We start from the raw sequence: 18,765 nt of genomic DNA on the forward strand, positions 1-18,765 counted from the left end.
TTGAGGAGTATTATATGTTGTGCCGTGCTTAGTTACTTTGTACGTACAAAGTATGTATATGAATACACAAAATCTGATTCCTCCATCGCCTGTTGTTTGTAAGTCATGAAGCAAATAAATAATTTCAGCCTGCACTTATTGCTTGCAATATACTTCATATTCAAATGTTTTCTAAAAATCTGCGACAAGAATGATGTACCTTAGTTTTGCTTCTACTGCTGACATTGATATAGCAATTTCTGTGGAAAGACGTGCACCATGAGCAAAATACGGATGCAAAATAAATAGCTGATTTTGAATCAGTTTTTCGAAAGCTGCAATACCATTTATACTTTGCACAATAAGTGCAATGTAAAGGCAATGAAGGTAACTGTAGACTTGTGTTTCGTCATTTGACGGGTAAAAACAATTTCTGGTACCCTATCTGAGCTGATGCAGCAACCTAATCTATACTCCACAGAAAAATTGAAAGTTTCTTCACAAGTGACTGATTCACACAGGCTTGGGAATAGGACTAGCATATTTAATGAAATCATTCTGAAACATAATTAATCAGCATTCTAAAGATGAATGGATAGTGGTGAAATGGCCAGTGGCTCACAAGTGGTTGCGTTATACTCCTGTCACATTGGAAATTTTATTGTCATTCGAATCATTGAATGACATTATTCGGTTGTTACGCAGCAATATTGCCATTAGAATCGAATTACTTCTGCAATCAAATGAATCTGATAAAAATCAGTCGGCTTTGCACTCGTGGTGAATGACTAAAATGACATTGAGCATTCATAATTTCAGAAGCAGTGATGTAAAGAGGTAATTAATTTTCTGTTATTTAAGGCATCTGCTATTTTTACTAGAAAAAAGCTGTACGGCAGGCTTTCACAAAATGTTTTTTACTCTCCACCTCAGTGGCGTCTGGCAGCTGTCGCTTTACTAGTCGGTCATACTGCAAGCAGTCGGGCGCCTGTATGGATCTTTTTGACAGTCTCGCCTCTTCCTCTGATTGCTTTGTTCACAATGCAAAGCACACATCAACTAACTGCTTCGGCTACTGCAACCGAGCGTCGTCCAGCACTGCCATGTCAGTCGTATTGTTTGTCTTCAATTTATTGGCTATGGCTACTAAGCTGGTCAAGCCTTGTTTTTGCTTGTAGAGGCTAGAAATTCTGGAATTGGAAGTTTTATATGCGTGTTATTCTGGTGAAGTGACACGCCATATTTATGTTAAAATACATTGACTTTCTACATAGACATTCTACATATACCTTGCTCTTGTTCTCTCACCAACTTTTTTCGCAATGATTGCTATTGATATCATGACTGAATGACATCAATTTTTGTTGTGTACCACCACCACAGGTCGAATGGCATTTATTGCACTTAAGTAATTTGCATCCAATGACATTAAAATGACCAGTGTGAAAGGTATTAGATATGGTATAGCAGCTTACACTTTGAAGGAGTTTCGGTAGGTTAGCATGTTCCATAAGCTAGGGTGAATCGATATGTACTGACCCACCTGTCACATGTGTAGAGCTGATGTTATTAAAGCTTAGCCTTAATTTTCTATGTTTAGTTAGATTAGGGCAGTTTGTCTTGGCGTAAGCTTATAGAGATTTCATTCAGCATAGCACATATAACTTTGGTAACATGAGACACTAGGTTACACTATTCATCATCTCTGGTTACAGTTACGTGATTACGCGTGCTCTGCTTAAATATGTTGGCAGTTTATTTATGTCATGGCCAGACAATGTCGGCTGACAGCAATTTTTCTTGGTTCATTGGTTCTGCAACTGTGCTTAAAGACCACCTCGACCTATATAAGTAGCCAGCTCCAAAGGGCCCGGCGTTTTAAAAGTGGTCAGCCCGTCCCTGAGGCACGACATTAATTAATTTAGTCACAACTCAAGATCCGCGATACAAGTTGACTCGTATATAGGCGGGCAGCACAGCGATCGTGAGTCGCGTTGGTTTGCGTGGCTTGCGTATGTGTTTGCTCATCGCTGCCAACCATGTCAACAAAATTGTAGAGACGTTCTAAGCCTAGTGGCTCCCAGCGATATCAGCGGTTGCAAGGGGAGCCTAAATAGACGGCACTCCGCTGCGGCGACACTCGAGTTGATAACATCGCGTCGACATAACATCGACACTCGCGTTTAGTAAGATCGTTTTGTGTAAAACGAAGGAGTGCCGAGCATAGACGTTTGTTTGCAGCTTCTTGGCTGCGAAGTATTCTGGTCGTGTTTGCAGGGGCTTACACGAATCGCCGCGGAAACCACTCCGACGCGTTGCAAGGCGGATCGCGCACAAAGCAGTGTTTCCCGAACGCGAGGGAGAGCGCCGCCGCTCAAGTCTGTTGCTTCCAGTGCCTTCCAGTGTGAAGCCAGCACGTTTTTTGACGCTGGATCGCACATGGGGACGCTGGCGCTCGCTGGGGCTGACTGGGACACCAGTGAGAACGCTGGGTCCCACTGGACGAGACGCTGGTTTCACTGCCATGACTCTCGGGCGCACTGGTTTGTGCTGTACAGGCGCTGGTTCTCGCTGCAGTTCACTGGTTCGCACTGGAAACTGCGCTGGGTGTGTTTGTGCCGCGCTGGTTCCAGTGCGCGAGGACGATCGCTGCTGAATATGTAATGCTTTATACAATTTCATCGCTTGATACTAGTCTCTTGTCCTAAATAACGTTAGATCTTGGGGTCATAACACTCTATTTCGTGTCGCAGCTTGGTGCAAAGGTGCGTAAGCTGCCCTGTTTATACATGCACATTTCGCACGGAAGATCACTCCCGTTTTTTGCATTTTCCCTTTTGACTGGGCGGATAGCTAAATTCTTGAACGAAATCATGCAGACGCAGAGGACACCGCGTTTTTTAGTAGTTTGCGCGTAACATATGACTGGGATTTGTCACCGTTGTCGCAGTGTTGTGGAGTGGACATGAAATCCAGAAGTTGTTCAGACGCGCTCGAACGGACGCCGAGTTCGAAGCCTACCGCTGATTGATATTATCGCACCGACAACGAAGTTGAGGCGATTCGCGCGCTTCCACTTTCCCTATTGTACTAAGAGAAGGTTCTGGGGCTCAAATACACGCATTTTAGCTTTCGCCAGCTACCCGCGCCGAGATCGGTCCCCACCGAAGCTCAGGCGTATCCGCCGAGTCGGTCTGCACGCTATCGGCGCGTCTGGGCTCACGAATCAACAAGTCTAAACAAGGATAAATCACTCCATGGGCCCTATAACGTAAAACTATTCCAATATATTTCTATTCCAATTTCCTGACGTCAAATTTGCGTAACCACCGACGCAAGCACCGGGCGGTCACCCGCAGGGTTGTCTGAACAGACCAATCAAACGCTCTCCTCGTTCATAGGAGGTCACTTTTGTTTGCTTGAAAAACGAATAACACTGCCTACACTGAGCGGCTTGTCGTATCTAATTGGCTGACAAGAGGCGAGGAGAACGTTCAAGTGGAGAGGGATTCACTGGGGCAGAGCCAGTGCACTGAAAATCGATAACCGGATGAAGAGGGTGGTGCCGGCGTCTGCGAGTGGCCGGCTTTCCCTTACTTAGCTTGTGGTGGCTGGTCGAAAATTATGGCGGCATGCGACGGAAGCTTAAGAATCACGCTAAAACTGACCCTCAGCAAAGAAGAGTTGGCAGAATGAGATGGTAAACGTGCCTAAAGGGCTCGAAAACGTCACACGGCCACGCAAGAAGCTTTATTATACGCAATTACACCCATGCTCTCCGGCAGGTGCGAGTAGCCAGCGTCTCAGCGATCGGTGACAGCTATATTTCATTCCTTTCAGAACGGGGCAGCCTGCGGCTATTCCGAAGAAAATTCAGTTTTGTTCGGCATATTAATGCATCTTTATCGCGTACACGTCACTTTGACGCGGTGAGTTTGTGCGGTTTTGTGACGTCGCTTGACAGGCAGGTGGAGTGGGTGTAGTCCGAAAACTTTTTACCAATAGCCGAGGGCTAATGGCGAAAAGAGGTCGAATCAGAAATAACTGTTTTTCTTTTTTCTGTCAAATCATGAATAATCAGTGTGTACACATCATATCAGATGGGGAGGTATAGCGGTTTTCGTGACGTCGTGTGACAGACAGGCGAAGTTGGCGTGGTCGAAAAAAAGTTTTTGACCAATCGTGGAGGGCTGATAGCAGAATTGGAATAGAAAAGTTTGGAATAGTTTTACGTTATAGCGCCCCATATTTCAACTTTCGCATCGGTGTTCTTAAATAAACTGTTTTTTTGCTTTCGTGTCTCCGGTGCCAGTACAAGAAGCGATGCGCGCCTATGTGACGCGTCATAAACACAAGCATACGTGCTGTCGCCGAAGGCTGCCAGCACTAGCCTGCGCTTCTCTAACGAAGATATATGACTAAACGGACGTGTCAATTGAATCGCATCACTGAACTTAGAAAACGTTGCATATCCCATGCCTGAAGAACAAGAAACAGCTATCGAAATCAGTGGTAACAGCCCATACAGCTTCCCGGGTCGGCGGTTAATTTAGGACTTTTTTCGTAATTAAAGTACCTATCGCAAGTGAAAATGGATGGTGTGACACTTCCAAGCATACTACTCAATAAGAACAGCAACTTTATTTCTCTGGTACAGGCGTGAGTTTACTATTTGGCGTAATTACTATTTGCTATCTGTACGAGACCTCCCTCTGCCAAAGTACAATATAGTAAATTTTTCATTAGCTACCACTTTCGGACATGGCGTAGTGGTAAAGCACCGCGCTTGGGATCTGAAGGTCGATCGCTCGATTCCTACTAGTCTGACCTTTTTTTTTTTTTACTAGTACGTTCTTTATTGCTTTCTGTAATATAAAAATATATATAAGTTTCCGGGAACCGCGTATTTAACGCGCTAGAGCTCTTTTTCGCACCAGTACGCCGTGTCTGACTAGCGCCCCAGCATGCAGCGCGCGACACGGGCCCATAATCCGGCATTGTATTGGACACTCGGTACTGGAGCTGCAGCGACGGCTGCAGACGACGCAACGAGGAGGCAGCGTGATACATTTCGTCGTCTGTTTCGATTAGTAATCGTCGCTGTGACGGAGAAGTCCCACTTTCGGCTGTGTGCAAATAACCTCGACACGTTCACACAAAACACTAATCGGTCGTTGCAGCTACTCGGTGCACTGATGATACGTTCTCTCGGCAAATGATCACATGAAATAACCAGCGAAGGCACTGGAGCTTCACAAGCCTCACACGGACGCGCGCTGACACACGCACGCACGTCGCTATTAACTCCGTGGGGAGTTTCCAACCACGTGACCTGAAACTCCGTGCGGAGTATAATCGTGTCATGTCGTTTTTATACTCCGTTCCTAACCTATCGGAGTATAATGAAGACATATGCCGTCTTCACTCCGCTATGACGGAGTAAATGCTTGGGGCATGGGAGGTATTGGGGTTGATAAGCCGATAAAACTCCCATCTCGGCTAATTTTTGCTTACAGTGTGGCTGCGCACAGTAGCCTTCAAGTTGGCATAATTCGGCCCGAGTTCCCGAGGGACAACTTCTCGAGAAATTCCGATTGTTATTCAATCACCGCACCAACTTCTCGCCCAAGTTTACCCCACCTTTAGATTAGTTCCCGTTATATAGAGGGTGCATTTCTTCTATATATGTGCCTCTAGCAGGGTGAAAGTACTCCTCTCATATAGAGAGTGGAAGGTCTCGCGACGGAAGCAGATGTAAAGGTTGGCACATAATACAACTTATTTATTTCGTCCTTCCTGTTTTATTTTGCTGCATCAAAGTTTCGCGGAGTATCGGGAACGAACGTTTTTAGACATTTGAGTAGTCCTTAGTTGACGTAATAGTCCTGCGGAAACCCGCAAGGTGGAGAGAAGTAATTAATAAAGGGAAAACGACATTTCCACCCAAACGTGGCTAAGTGCTACAAACGGAACTCATACGGGTTCCTCGAAAGGCAATCTTCGCAGTTGAAGAAAAATTCCTCCCGGACCAGGACAAATTTTTCTTCAAATGCGATGCGTTTCTTTCTAGGAACCCGTAAGTGTTTCCTTTGCAGCACTTATTTACGTTAGGGCGGAAGTCTCATTTTCCCTTTATTATTGACTCCTTACCTGTATATATATATCCGAAACGAAAGGCTTGTAGTCGTAACCGATCAAGATAAGCCTCCCATGCCCCTCTCCTCGACTCTTCCTCCCTCACCGCTTTGTGGCCCCGTAAAATGCACTGTATACCTCCGGTACGATCACAACCTGTTGACGATAGCAGCCTAGCAGTAACCATGTATTTCAGAGTAAATGCTGATTTTGCTTAATTCACTCGCACGTTCAGGTTTCAGGCAATCAAACGAGACTGTACCTTACGAATTGGTCTAGCATTGTCATCATGGGTCGAGGGGGCAGATGTGGTCCTCGGCACCTTAGAATTGGTCCATGAGCTTTGTTTCCCTAAGATAGACCAACGCGCATCATGTAGCCGCTTCTGGCGAAACTGGTTTCCAACGCGCCGGGGTTTCTCAAGGAACGTGGATGGTGAGGAGGTGGGCGAAAGCTTGCCGTATCTGCGCGAATTCAGCTTTTGCTAACCGCTGAAACAACTCTTGAATACACTGGTGATAACATCTCATTGGAAAAGTGCTAATGCTGTTCCGGTTCTCACAACAGCACCAATGCTTGCCCAAGTAATTATCAACAGTGCAAAGTAGAGCTGATTCCGCGGATAGCAAAATTTTACTTCAGGCGTACGTCTCTTTTAAGGTTTACGGTATTTGATATGCGTCGATCTCTTATTGAGTAAAGTAATGTGGCCTATTGCAGGAGGCTGTTGCACACAAGACTAAATTGCACTAACGTAGGCCCAGAATGAGACAATAAAAGATTACTTTTAAAGCGCGAGGCGAGACTGACAGGCCACCACGAAACATGCACACGACCCCATGGTGACACCATGTTGCTTCGATCTGGGCGTCTTTTCGTTGTTCCCTGTAGGTCACACTATATATGAAAACCTGTAACAACATATTTTACATTTCTGCAGAGTGACTACTTTTGTTATTTGCTATCAAACAGTAAATCACGTGACGGTACCTGCATATACAGTCCATCTTAAGCGTCCCTAAAGCACATATCCGTTAAAGTGACATCTCGAGAATTGTAATTAATTTTCTCATTTAAAGGTGTAGCGTGGGAATCACTGTAGCACCGTGGCTGTTACCCAAACTTGAGTAATGTATTCAAAATTTATGCAGAAACCATCGAAGATTATCGAAAGTAATCGAATAGTGTCTGGGGTTCATAATGAGGAAGGCAAAGCAAAACACGGCAAGTACGCTTTATGACATCGTGCTACTTGGACTAAAATTTCCATTGTCAAGCCCGGTGTGACGAAAGCTGTAGCGTCAAGAATACCACTGCTTACTTGGGAGTGTCGTCATTATATATGCAGCGGTCCGTGTTTTCGGATAAATCCGAGAATGCTCGATATACACTCGTCGTTAACATTTTTGACAAATGAGATTTATCCGATAAAGTCCGATTTTAACGGCCAATATGACCCTGTACCGCTCTTTATCGAAAGCCTTTCGATAAAGGGCGTGTTCTAAGCGGTCATTGATACATCGGCCAGTCTGGCCGATATAAACATTGTCTCACGTTAACAGTATCTCGTAAACCGCACCCATCGCACATTTAGCAAAGGGCTTGTCACCCCCGGAAGCGCGAGACAACATCTTGACATACACTCCCCTGGCGGCACCGGGGCGCCAGGGGATCGAATCGAGCCCAGAAAGCCTGCTTGTGGAAAGCATGGCATGCTAACATCACGCATTTCCGTAACGCGTGAACAGAAATATTGAATAAGCAAAATGGGAAGGAAACGAAAGCTTTCCAGAGACTACGCAAGGATGTTTAGTGATTTTGAAGAATCAACGTCATCTGAAGGAGTCACTGTTCGCAAGGTTTGTCGTGTGACAGCAATGCCAACGACAAGGGCGCCTTGAGAATTGCGGTGCACCTACAGTTACAACGCCACGTCCAGCTGAAGAAGCCCCGTCTAGACACAGGTGAGTCCTCTTTTCACTGTTGGTGCTCTGAATTTACGGCTATGTGAGAGTGTGTGTAGCATGCGATCGTGCAGCCTGACACGGTTTCTCCGTTTATTGTGCGCTCTTCCTTCTATACCAGGCGCCTCAACAGACTTCACATGGTCGCAATCCAATTGGTTCGCAACATCTTCTTATTCCTATCCCTTCTTTGTGCCATTAAACCCAAACCAACCAACCATTCGTATCCCTTTGGCAACTCATCACAGCAAAGCTCGCTGCAAGTATGCATCACACGGGCCCGATCCAACAGACAAGACGTGCATGACATCCCGCACCAGTTTTGCCGTGCACTCAGTCATGCTGGGATTCCACAGCACCAGGCTGATGGACCTCTTGGCAGCCCCTTTCGAAGCAAGTGTTCGGCGGCACGTACGATGCCAGGTAGTTATCAACTATAACGGAAATACCCACATGATGTCCGTGCGAAAGACATTGCGATGATAAGCTCTTCGATGAAAGTCCGCCCCATTTCCACCATCACTGGCGAGTCGCCGGAACTCCACGGACATTCGGCAGTGGCGATGCTTGCAGCCTTCTACGATGACGAGCTTCCTAGACGTAGGACTCTCATGATAGATTTCCAACTAGTTCAGCAGTGTAACGCAGTATCAATTGGCATGTTGATAAAAATTGCTCTTCAGAAAGTTGGAAAGGCTTTAGCCGACGTAGCCGTGTTGTGCTCCGATTCAGCTTCCTACATGCAGAAGCTTCACAAGGACTTGCAACTCTCCAGTCCCGATTTCAAGGCACTTCACTTCAAAGATCCATGCCACCTACTTAGCAACGCCCTGGAGGATGGAATTAAGACGAGCTCGTTTAGAGTAGTTCACGATTTTGTTCTGCACTGTTCTGCCCTGTTGAAGTCGTCGCGGGAGATGCGTGGTAAGTTTGGTCTTGTGTGAGTGGCCATGGGCATGACCATCAAGTACCTGAAGACTGTATTTCCGTCTTGATGGTTCTCTTTTCATGAAACCCTAGAAGATGTCCTGGACTATTTGCGTGCCATTTAGTTTTTCTTGAGAAGCGACGATCCCAAGAAAAAGAAGTGTGAGAAGCTCAGAACTCTTGTTTCATCGCCTGAAGTTGTGCAGAACTTGCTGATTAAGCTGAGGTTTCTTAAGACGAATTCGTGTGCTGTGCTCTCAATCATTAAGGAACTTGGAACAGAGAGTACCCTGGAGGACCAGGTTTACCCCATATTGGGAGTTCGTTTGCTCGCACTCTTCAGTCCATGGCGTGATCCACCTGAGGTCTTCACATCAGATGTCGCGAGTCTGTCGGATCTCCTTGACGAGAATGACCGCTCAACGGCTGTCGCAGATCTTCATGGATACTACGCTGCTGTGGCTGAAAAGTGGAGACAGACAGTTGGGAGGAACCTTTGCGATGCACTCCAGTACACAAGTGAATTGTTTTGGTACAGTGTTCAAATTGCGAATCCAAATGTGTAGCATGAGCTACTCCGCACGTTCGAACCCTACGCGCCGATTTTTAAGTTAGTGTTTCTTGAAATTGACGACATGAGCCAGCTCATGAGTGATATTGCAAACTATCAGAGCTGTGGAATCAGTAACATTGTTGAACCCCTGTTGTTTTGTAGAATTCACAGCGTCCAGTGGCCAGCGCTTTCTCGCTACGCGCTGAGTCTTCTGGCTCTCCCTGCTTTTAGCGCAAACGTTGAAAGGGCATTTTCAAAGCTGAGAATCATCAATCCAAAGGTGCATGCGTCCATCAGTAACAGCAACCTCCGAAAGTGTGCTTGCATATATTACAACAAGCTTTAAAGTTGTAATACGCACAAATATAGGCGTTTTGTATTCAAGTATTGATGCTTGTGTGTTTATGTGTTCGTGCATTCAAACCTTCAAAACAACAAAAGTACGTTTCGCGTGTTCTGATGTTTGCGTGTTCAGATATCATTTCATCTAAGATTTTGGAGTATTGAAAATAATGCAAAATTAAACTCCGAATTTCGGAGAATTGGGGTTCACGAGAAATAAACTCCGATAAATGCCGAATTTCCGCCAAAATATAAACTCCGAAAACACGAAGCCCTAGTTATATAGTAGCCGGGCAAGGTAGCAGGTCGTCACGGAACGAAGTGTACCGGCCTTCTGTATAGGACGCGTTGGCCAAGCGTCACAATGCTGTCGCTTACCTTCAAGGAGTTTATAACTCGAAGGACCGCTCAGCTGCGTTCATTTCGACATTAATGCTTTTGCATTCACACTTCATGAGAAGTGCTTAGGTGTCCTCGGATTGTCTGTTTTTGATTGGCTATTTGCACTTTTTGTTCACTTTAGCACAGCTGCTACAAAGTTTATTGGGTGCCGAAAGCACCACTCGCACTATAGGCACCGGGCGGCCGTGGTATAAGGCACCAGCTGCGCGTCAGCGACGTGCTGGTGAACAGCACCGCGAATGGCAGAAGTATTATCATGCGAAACAGACGATAAGAAGAAGACGCTCATGGTGCTTCCAGCGATTTCGCACTGCGAGTTTTTAGGCCTGACGTACGGGAAAACGCATTTTCGTCCGTCTACATTTGAGAAAAGTCGCCACTTGTACGAGGCAGGTCACATTCATGGCACCAGGTAATATATAAAGTAGAAAACTAGTGAGAATTGCGATACAAATGCAACCCGCCAACAGAACTCAGAGCGCAGGAAGCTAAGACGTGAAACTCCAACATTTATATTCCAGGTGTTCTTTTGCTGTGCACGTTCACATTGTCCCGTACTTAGCCTTCTAAACAGGGTTAAGAGGACAAAGAAATAAGATATCACCGACGATGTATGAAAAACGTATAAAATACATGCAACTGGGTATGTATTCATGGGGCCGCTGGGTGTGCCCCACTGGGTATGTGCCCCAGAGGCCAAAGGGCATCTGCCGCTCTTCAATGAACTTTTTTTGACGTAAAGTTGTGTCACTGCAAGCGTCACAACATCACACTTGCACGGAGATATTCACGCCATACAATTTTTCTTCCATGTGAGGGTTGGCGTCGACTTTGTGGTTTCTTTTTGCTCTATAGAGAAGCGCGTTCCTGCCAAATATGACCTTCAACATCACGTTTGTGCTATTTAAGGGCTATGGATGGGAGATATTGAGCTAAGAGGCTTTCGCTGCCACCGAAGTATAGTTACGAGTACTGTTCTGAATTTTTGTAGATCATACAATGAAGAAGTATTTGTCAGACAATGACTAAGATTGCCAGAGTAATTGCGGTGGTTATGAGTGATAACTCGTGGGCTTGCGCTTGTAATGACCGGCTCTAACCACGTCACTCAACCCTGCTTGCATGTTTGCCGAATATGTGTTTGTTAATCTGTTTTGTTTACATCAAGTATGATGTATTACATGTGATGTACCTCATATTGTACTTTTCGTTCCTACCACAGTTGTAAGTGTGCCTACGGGTGAATAAATTTCCTTATCAATCTGTTGAAATCTCACGCCATGGCGCCTGCAGTGCCGCGGAATCCTTCGAAGGCCCAGAGATTCGATGTTATTGTCCCTGCGGGGAATGGTCCCGACACCGTCGTCGACGCAACGGCCTCTATAGTTGGTCTCTCTGAGGTCTATTGCGTTTGTTCAGCACATGAGAGGCTTCAACTTCCAAGTCACCGTCAAGAGCATGGCTTCCATGGCTCTAATCGTCGGTGCTGGCTGCCTTGTCATCGGTGGCGAGCGTTGTCCTGTCGTTCCCGTCGGTCCGCAGGTAACTGACGTAACCTGCCTCTTCTTGCGGTCCTTCGTTCCGAACGAAGTCCTCGTCCAGGCACTATTACCATCAGTGGCGTAGCCAGAAATTTCGTTGGGAGGGGGGGCGGGGCCAACGGGGGGGGGGGGGGGGGGCTCACGTTGTAGTTCGGCCTCCTCCTTAAGAGGAAGCTTTAGTTCGGGTGCTCCTATCAAAATACATGTAGAAAAAGAATTCATTTTTCTCGGCAACCACTGCACCAAATTTGACGAGGTTTGTTGCATTTAAAAGAAAATCTTAAATTCTGAAGACTGTTTTTTTTATGTATTTTTCATTTGGATTGTGAATTCTTTATTAAAAATTGGCAAAAATCGCAAATATTGAGAAAATGAACCTATCAAGTTTAAAACTTTGTAACTCAACAATAAAAATGATATCACAATTCTGTGAAATGCACGTAATGATACATCTACAGCGGACAAAATTGATATGTTACACATGAATCTGGAAAAATCTAGTGTTATGGAAATGCGGCTTTTGCAGAACCATTGTACACAACGTAACCAATTTAGGTAAGATACAAACTGACATACAAAATTTGTCCGCTTTGACGGTTAGAGTAGATGCCGTGTACAGAACCTCGATATTTGTTCTTGATGCAGAGCTATTAGTTTGTAAACATCGTGCTCCTACTTTTTCGAAATTTCGAATTTTTCAAAATATTTAAACAATATTCCGGCCCTAAATCGAAATTCCTCTTCCAACAGACAGTAGAATTCAACTTTCTATCTCAAATGCAACAGATTTTATTAAAAGCGATCCAGGGGTTATCTCAGAAAAGCGTTTCTGCATTTTATATGTATCAGAATAGATCGTGTTGGAGTTGGGCCCGAGCTAAAGCTTCCTCTTAAACGATTTGTCGAGGGATCAAATACATTAATAATGACTGCATTGTCATTGCCATAGACGCTGCAAACGAATTCTTGAACGCTACGCACTGTCAAAACAAGTAAAATAATTATTTTTTATAAAAAAATATACTCTTATGTGCCAAAAATTGTACCCATGTAACTGATATCATTGCTTCCATGTTTTTGCCTATTTAATATGTAAAGAAAATATCAGAGGAACTTTAGAACTATATCAGTTCGAAACCAGCAAAGCATTGCATATATACCGCTGATGTGAAAAATCTAAAGCCCATGAAATGAACAAGTTTAGGACAATCATGTTAATGAAACTTTGTCATTCAGCACCTTGTTTACATTCTTGCACACATGCAATGGCCAGGGAAAAATCTCAATGACGCTGTCATTTGCTCCGATGTATTACGCAAGAGCAGCTGTCAGCGGTCCTGTATCGTGAGTAATTGCAGCGAAATTATAGTCTCAACAAAGAGCGTGTATAGAAAGGAGGCGTTCTGCAAAATACACGAGGGCGAGTCAAATAAGAGTTATCCAATGCGGATATATGACAAACGGAATACATTACTTAAAAGTAGTCTCCATGAGCAATTAGACATTTGTCCCATTGACTAAGCAGTCGCGTGATTCCCGTCTCATAAAACTCCTTTGGTTGCTGCTCCAAAAGTCTGCAACTGATTCTTTCACGTCATCGTATGACAAGAATCTGGTTCGCTTGAACTTTTTTTTTTCAGTTGGCCCAAAATGTGGAAGTCACAAAGCGACAGGTCTGAGCTGTATGGCGGATATTGCAGAGTTTCCCACTTGAACTTCGCCAGTTTTATATTAGCCACATCAGCGACGTGGAGACTGGCATTGTCGTGGAACAAGATGACCCCATTTGTCAATTTTCCACGTCGTTTGTTCTTGATTGCGACAGGTAGCCGATCCCGCATTTCACAATATCGGAAAGAATTGATAGTCTCTCAAGATTTAGCAAATTCTATCAGTAATTGCCCCTGAAGATCGAAAAAGTCAACGCCTTTCCGGAGGAAATGAAGGCCTTTGCTTTCTTGAGGCTGGTGAATTCGAATGTTTCCACTGTAAGCTTTGCCGTCGTGTTTCAGGCTCGTAGTAATGGCACAATGGTTCGTCCCCGATCACAATTGCAGACAAGAAGTCGTCATCCTCATCCGTCTTCTGGCGGTGGTTCAAAATCTTGGGCATCCATAGAGCACACAAGAGCCGATAACCAAGCAGTTCATGAGTTATGCCGTGAACGGAACCATGACTGATGTTCACACGCTCAGCCGGTTCATCAATGCTGATCCTCCGTTCTTGCCTCATCAGCTCATCAATCTTTGCAGTTTTGTTGGGGGTGATTGCATGGTGGCTTTGGCTCGGTCTTTGATCGTCTTTGCAACTTTCACGTCCTTGTTTGAACCGTTTGCTCCAACTCTTCACAGTGGCCAATGAAGTGCAATGTTCTAGGTACACGGCAGCCGTACAATGACTAATTTCTTTTTAGAAAACACCTTCAGCTGTCAAAAACATCACGGCACCACGCTGCTAAACTTCTACAGCGTCCATTACCTCACGCAACCATGTTCAACCCAGTGTATGAGAGCATTAAAGAACATTTATCCTCAAACCTGCGTATCACTTTTGTAAATGAGAGCTGCCTGTGTGCTACGCGCATGCTTCGCGGATAACGAACTGAACCATTATTGCGCGGGGTGGGTAGACTCACTTTCATTTGACTCGCCCTCATACATTAGAAATTCTAAGAGACAATGGAATATACAAATTCGAAGATACAGGTTGATAAAGGGCAGAAAAGTGTCACTGGAAACCAAGTTCGCTGCACGTAAACACAAAACCTCGCAACAAGTTATTTAAATATACGTATAAGTCTCCAATAAATCTACGTATCTAAGAAAACGTCACTGTATATAATCCATGAAATAAGGCAAATAAATACGTAGCACAATCACAGATTCACGGAATACTAGATCCCACCCCCATTCCATCCAATCGCCCCGATGTATCGCCCGCGACGGAAGGCGGAACGCTTCTTTTCCGTTTTTCTCCTTTGCGCACACAAGACTGAGCCACCATCGTAGGCCCGCCCATGCCACCCCCGCTCCCCTACGCTTTCCCTCGCACATACAGCATGCGGTGAGCAGTACCGATGCTATCGCCCTTGGACATTATGCGGAACGTGAGGGCGACGGTGATGGCAGAAATGCGCCGGTAGTTTCCGTATAACCGATAATAAAATAAGATTACCCGGTAAGTGAAGCTTCCCGTGGTCCATTGCTTTTCTTTCCGCAAAAGCGCTAACAAAATCGAACTTTCACCATGCGACAATTCGCGGCGCCACAAGAATGTCTTTTTTTTTTCCTTTTGTGGGGCGTGGGCACCGAAATGAAAAAAAAAACGCAAAGGAAAGTATCTTGGGCACAATCGAATGCCTACTTTGGGGCCCTAATGGGGCTACCGAAGGAATATCGAAAAAAACGTAAGAGGTTTGGTCCACCGAGAACCATGTGCATACTGCTCGGTATCCTACACCGGCTAGACAAGACTTTCCGGAGATGTTGCTCTCGAGCGAACATGGTGCAATCCGTCGAGTCCCCACAGTGATGGCGGCGAGCGACCATTGTTTTTTTTTTTTTTCTCGTCTGCTAGCCAGAAAGCGTCCAAAACTCTGCTAGGCGAAAATGCACTCCGCCAGAGAAAACCGAATGCGCATCGAAGTGCGCCGCGCCGTGGTAGACGGCAACACGTGAAAAACGCATGCGCTCTGGATGGTTTTGGCAGCCCGCGGGAGGGGTAGCGAGAACAAACAAAATGAAGAGGCTCAATGTGTCCTCGTGAATAAAATTCAAAGTAGAAAAAATAAATAAGGACGTAGCTACCTTTGCTGGCTTTAGTGTCTTGACATGGATGCTTTGGAGTAGGTGAAAACAAATGTTGATATTTTTCTGTGTGAGATGGCGGCACAAATGAACCACCACAACGCTTCGTCTCATTGGACCTCGTTACGTGCTTTGTCAACTTGTCTGATAGTGCGTTGATTTCGCTTGGTTCCGGTGTACCACTTTAGAAAAGTAAATACACCTTTGGCGTCAAATGTTAATAACAGCATTAAACCAACAATGTTCTGCAATTGAAAACCGAAAGTACAACTTTGGAAATGCCAATGCACCTTTCACATCAAAAGTTCATGAGAACTTTATACCCGTAAAGTTTCAGAATTGACATCCATGCACTCCGTAGATTCCGCGGCCTCCGCGAGATGCCGCGGCGAGCCCGTTCGCCAGCAAAACTCCCTCGAAACTTTGTGCTCGGATGGGGCTGCTTGCGTTATGTCACTTCCGGTGCATGGATCTTGTCGCGAAATCACGTCCGAGTCCGCGATGTTTTTGCTTTTTCGAGCGTGAAAAAGACATTATAGACAAAATCGAGAATTATTTCTGGTGCCGGGGGTTGATTTGGTCGGCGGTGCATGGACAGCACGATAAAATTACGGGGGGGGGGCTGAAGCCCCGTAAGCCCTCCCCCCCCCCCCCCTGGCTACGCCCCTGCTTGCTTAGTAACTCAGGGGACCAAGTGCAATGCATGCCCACTGGCCTGGAGAGGCAAAGCAGAATAGCAGGTCTAAAAATTAATCGGCAGAAAACTAAAGTATTGTTTAACAGTCTCGGAAGAGAACAGCAATTTACAATAAGTAGCGAGGCACTGGAAGTGGTAAGGGAATACATCTACTTAGGGAAGCGCACTCTGAAGGGAAGCGCACTCGAAGACAGCAGAAAACTAGATGGGGTGATGGAGTTGAGAAATTTGCAGGTGCAAATTGGAATCAGCTAGCACACCACAGGGGCGATTAGAGATCGTTGGCAGATGCCCTCGTCCTGCAGTGGCTATAAAAAGGATGATGAGGATGATGATGATGATGATGATGATGCAATGTAGGAATGATGGTGTTAGCAGCCGAAGGCAAAACTGACCGGCGGCTCTTCCACTGAGCGAGGGAGTGGAGCCTTCGCAGCATGCGTCCACTTCGCTTCATCGTTTTTCCCATAGAGTTTCGTACAATAATTATTGTACGAAACTCTAGGGTTTTTGCAGCCAGGCGCAGGCTCCGCGTCTCTCAAAACCGTCTCACTCTCCGTGCGTGAGCGGTGCATGTCCCGTTGATAGCGGGGCAACGCAATGACGACGACGCCAACGCTGACGACGCGAGCGCACCTCGGGCCTCCGTATAATCGCTATCGCAGTGATAAGCCCCAAATGGCGAAATTCTTTTAAACGGATGATGTGCACCTCCAATTAATCTACCTTTAGAGGCCGCATTGCTCTCCGAAAGTTGCTTCACCAAAGAAATGAGTTCAATTTAGAACAATATTGTAAGATTGTGTATTATCAGAGAGTAAAAAAAATTGGAGGACGCTTAAGCTTCGCCTTCAAGAGTGGAACGCGACAGCGTTCCCGTCGACCCGCCAAGCGCCCCGCATCGGACGCGGTGAGCGTCGATCAGCGCCGCGTTCGGCGCGGCAACGAAAGGTGCGCCTGAGCAAGCGACGCGCGCCTGAGCCTTAGAAACAGCTCGTTTCTAAGGCAACACCGCATTCACTAGAGACGCTTTTGTACCGCTTTGAAGCATCGAACTCGTGGCTGAGTGGTAGAGTCTCCGTCTCACATTCCGGAGAACCTGGTTCGATTCCCACCCAGCCCATGTTGCAAGTTGTTTTCTATTCATGAAGTGCCTGCTGGGATTTATCGCTCACGGCCAACGCCGACGACGCCGACAACACCGGCTTTTCTGCGACTCGAGCTCCTTAACGCTGTCGCGTTAAAATGCTTTAACAATATGCAGAGAGCCTGAAGCAGTCTCTCTATACTGTAAATATTCGTTTGATCAAGTGGCTCACACACCTATGTGTATACAGCACAAAAACAAGGCTATTTAAAAAGCGCTGAGTGACATGTAAACGAGATTGTTTCGCACTGCTTGAGCAGTGCACAAACATGTCTCCCCCCCCCCCCCAAGAAAAAAAATTGTTTCCCGTACATCTGGGCTGACAGCATCAGCCGCTGAAAGGCTGAAAGTAGTGCAACGCATCAAAGTTGCGCCTAACTCACTGTCAAGCACAATGTTGCACTGAACATGGACACAGAGCGCTAAACAGAGCACCCCGTGACAGCGTTTGCCCTCTCTGCGTCTACAGTTATGGCTGACACGCCATTTTAATCAGCTCGTTAAAATACATCATTTGATGTGGCCTAAAGTGAGGTAAGTCAAAAATGAGTGCAATGAAAAACCACGACGGACGCCACGGCGACGGCAGAAACTGATCAATATCATCACCCTCTCGCAACTGCTATATGCGCATTTTGAAACGCTATCACTTACAGCAAAAATGTGCAGCCGTTAAGAAAAAAAAAAAACTTTAGTTCTCAAGTTCCCTATTCAACGCCTTAGTAGGGGAATTCTGTAATTTGGCAGCCGATGAGCCAATTTTAATGAAGTTGGTTCGGCAAAAAAAAGAGAAAGACACATTAAATTATACATTTTTAAATTATTCTTCTCACTTATGACATACAATATAAAAATTGCTGCAAATAAAAGAAATTGTTTTTTTTTTCATTCCGCACAAGAAATTTCCTGTTTTCTGTGAATGCTCCATGATAGAACTTGTTAAAAAAATTGCCGTTCTTGATCTCCGGCCAGTATAGGCGTCCTAAATAATGTAAATGCACACAAACCTATCAAAATGACCTTTTAGAGCTTTTTCTGCTTCTCTACACCGCGGCTTTTGCATATGTCATGCATGACGTGCTGTCTGCTGTTCCGATTTGATGCCCCACGGTATATTCAAAGTGCATGGCTGCCATTTGAGTTGACAAACGCCTGGGCTGCTCCGATACTTCTTTCGCCCATCAAGAAAAGTTACAGGTTTGCTTTTCAGCAGTCTATTACAAGGATTATACGACGTATTCTTTCATTCTATGCTTTCGGCGTGTTCAACTG

This window comes from Dermacentor albipictus, chromosome 4 (genome assembly GCF_038994185.2).
Source record: "Dermacentor albipictus isolate Rhodes 1998 colony chromosome 4, USDA_Dalb.pri_finalv2, whole genome shotgun sequence".
Taxonomy (NCBI): domain Eukaryota; kingdom Metazoa; phylum Arthropoda; class Arachnida; order Ixodida; family Ixodidae; genus Dermacentor; species Dermacentor albipictus.